General features: G+C 48.0%; 1 long non-coding RNA gene across 1 annotated transcript; it reads left to right on the top strand.

Moving 5' to 3' along the window:
* The first annotated feature begins 796 nt into the window (after positions 1-796).
* On the top strand, positions 797-2,415 carry LOC123643914. The gene is made up of 3 exons (XR_006736951.1): positions 797-866; positions 1,461-1,582; positions 2,314-2,415. It is a non-coding gene; the product is annotated as an uncharacterized LOC123643914 (long non-coding RNA).
* The last annotated feature ends 1,184 nt before the right edge of the window (positions 2,416-3,599 follow it).

Here is a 3,599-nt window from a genome sequence, read left to right on the forward strand (position 1 = left end):
TAGAGGACATGTCCTCCCAAACCCGTCTGAGCTGGCTGCATCCACTCTCGCAGGCTGGCAGCTGGCCACCAGTAGATAGAGATTCTGCTTAGTCATTTCTTAACAGCAAGAGCAAGTGGCTTCGAGCAGAAGCCAGATATACCCCCCGGGAGGTCAGCTAAGTGCCTCCTAAAAAGAGAAAAGGGGGGAGCACAGAACCCCAAGTGCAGGATCTGTTCAGGGCTGTGGAGCAGAGACAGCTGGCTTCCAGTGCCAGAGAGCCAGGCCCTCCACAAATGCCACCACTCTACAATGGGTGGGGCAGGGGCTTGGCCCGGCTTCACCCCCAGTGAAGATGGACTTGCCATCAAAGCAAGTGTCCAGCTCTCCTGCATATGCTTAAGAATGTCTGCCACTTGTGGCAGCAGTCTCTGCAGATGGCCTGTGGTCAGTTTCTCTTCACTGACGCATTCATTCATTTGGTTGATATTTATCAAATGCTTACAAGATAGCACAAGAAATACATTTGTACACGAGACAGGAAAAGTCTCTGCACTGATGGGATTAACATTTTAGTGGGAGAGAAAGAAAATATGCAAGTAAAGAAATAAGATAATGTCAGGTAGTGATGAGTGCTTTGTGGAGAAATAAATCAGGGTGAGGGTGAGAGATCAATGGATTACTCGGTAGCGAAGGAGGCGGAGAGTGGACGGTCCAGTGCTTTTAAAGAAGGGACCTTTGAGCTGAGACCTGAACGGAGCAAGGGGAGGAGCCAGAAGGAGACCTAGAGGGAGGGCGCCCCAGCTCAGTGAGCACCCCGGCCCTGAGACAGAGCTGAGCCCAGCAGCGTGTGAGAAAGAGCAGCCAAGGTCAGGAGAGTACTGCAGGTGAGCTCAGAAACCTTGGCAGGCCCAGGCCAGGACTTGGATTTTATTCCCAATGTGATGAAAAGTCATTGGGAGGTTCTGAATGGAGGAAAGAATGAAGAGCTCACTCTGACTACCATGAGGAATGGATGGGGGGAGGTGAGAGAGGGCTTAGGGGAGCCTGGCGAGGTCCTGCCCAGCACAGTGAGCGGTGATGGCAGCAAGGGGTGAGACTTGAAGGTGGAGCGACAGGACCTGCTGGTAAAGGGGACACAGGCTGAATATGAAAGTGAGGGATGGAGGGGGACTCCTGCAGTAGCCGCCTTTTCCTGAGATGGGGAAGGCTGCAGGGGGAACCTTCGGGGAGGGAAGACAACTTTGTGATGTGCTGGAGGACGTGAGAGACTGGAGATGCCTGTTGGCCGGCATGTTGAAAGGTTAGCCTGGCGTTTGGGTGTGTTGGAGCCCATCGGTCAACACTGTGGCCATCGGCATGAATGGTTAAAGCCCTTCAGACCCCTGCATCAGACAGGACTGAATGCACAGTCAGAAGCATACCATTGGAGAATGAGACGTTAGCAAAATTTATTTAGTTCAATCTTTTTGTTTTGCAAGGGGGAAACTGAAGCCCAGAGAGAGGAAGCAACTCCCCCACACAAGGTCAAATAGCAATTTTCGTATAGAGCCAGACCCAGAAACCATGTCTCATGCACCGACCGCCCAAGCTACCCCTAAGTGTGAGTTCTCTTCCTACGGTTCTCAAAATCGTTTCACACTGATTCCTTGAAATTATTTGCACGTTCCCTAAAAATTTTCCTTGTTACTATGGTGAAAGTTGGGGTTTTTTTCTTAGCTGACACAATTTTCTCCACCTGCAGTGTGAGCTTATTCCCTATTTTAATCATTCTTTTGTTTTTTCCAAAATGTGCATGATGTTGCTATACTCGACTCTCAAAACAATCCCGTTGGATAATTAGGGTATGTGTTTTGGTTGCCATTGACAGATGAGGAAACTGAAGCCTAAGAGTCAAGTAAATCAAATTCAGTCCATAGCCAGGTGGAGACACAGCCCAGACTCAGCCCAGGGCTTCTCCCTGTGGCCAGGAAATTTTCTTAAGCCCGGCCCTACCATTCTTCAACAGCTGAGGACTGCCCTGGGCTCTTCAGAAAGAGAAAGATAATTAACATCATCTCAGTGTTACTCTTCTTAGATCCACATAATCCTTTCTCCTCTAAACTCTCCTTTCTGTGGCACAGATTGGCTCCTATTGGCCAAATCCGGTTCCCCTTTTTCCTAGGCCTATAGCTAAACTGCATTGCCCACCCTGCCTTAAGTTATGCATTCCTATGGAAATCAGTTCTATTGGTTTCTAGCCAATAGCATTTGAACAGAATGATGCACGACCTTCCTAGACGGCCCACACCATCTCCCAGACTCAACTGTCCATGCTTTTTTCCTCTCTGCCAGCTTGAAGGAGGCAACCATGGTCGCCTTGGAGGCAAGTACTGAAGGTGGCAGAACCTCTGCGTGGAAAGGTCCTGGGTCCCTGTGTCACCACTTGGAGGGAAATGCCCGCCAATCAGGGAAACACATTTTACACTTTTTGCAAATAAGAAATAAATTTCTATCATGAATGAGCCATTCTACATTTTGAGATTTGTGTGCTACAGCAGTGAGTATATCGACCTGGTTTACAGACAACTGGCCCTGGCCCAGGAAAACACTCGAGCGTATCCACATTCCAACACTTAGACTCAGCATGAAACCAGTGGTCGAAGCAGAAGGAAGAAGCTCAGAGACTGTAGGCTATGGCCTTACCCCAGAGAGGAAAATGAGACCCGGAAAAGGACAAACCTGGCGTTGTCTAAGCACATGGAGCCAAAAGGTCTCTACAGGACTAGAGCACTGGTCTCCTATCTAGTGCTCTTTCCAAGAGACTGTGTCACCTGAGACAGGCTTGAGAAAAGGACTCAGATGAAAGTCACTACCAGAAAGGTCTTCTGTGACTGTAACTTGAGTCTCTCTGTTAGTGGTTTACATCCATCTCTTCATGTTCTGTCTTTGGGGGAGTTAAAGTGTGGCTAGTCACCTGCCTTCCTATAATAACCTTCCCGACACTTAAACCACTTCTCAGTCTTTGCTTCCCCGGCACAGCTGTATTCTCGCCAGCACATCTCAGGATGATAAGAAGTAAAAACAATCATGAGCATAACAGCCCCATAGCCTTGGCCGTGGTGGTCAGAATGCAGGTCCACCCTGAACTGGCCCCGTCACCCACTTGTTTCTTCTGTCACTCAGAAGTGTCTGCAGTTCTCACTCTAGGACAGTGTTCTGGCAGGAGGAACGGGGGGTGGTTTGGGTTGAGTCAATGTTGCTGGAGACATTCTGCCCACCTCTCACATCCCCTGAAGCCCCCCGAGCACTGAGCTGGAGAACACAGCTTCAGTCCTGTTTCAGGCAGGGGATGTACAATTATACACTTTTCAAAGGCTATCCCAGGGGTCTCAAATTTTTCTGATCCACATCCCTATCCATAAAAGTACTTTGACCATGTGTTCCCTATATATATAATGTCTATTTAAATGATTACGATATGTACGTGCTATGTAGGAATCAGTTATATGTATGATATAGCATTCACAAAAGTAGGATTTTTAAAGGATAAAATTAAAAAATATATGAATAGAAGTGTTAATCATTTTTACCCCTGGTCCTAGTGGACCATTCTGCTACACCCCTCTTTGAAAAACACT

This window comes from Lemur catta, chromosome 8 (assembly GCF_020740605.2).
Source record: "Lemur catta isolate mLemCat1 chromosome 8, mLemCat1.pri, whole genome shotgun sequence".
Lineage (NCBI taxonomy): Eukaryota > Metazoa > Chordata > Mammalia > Primates > Lemuridae > Lemur > Lemur catta.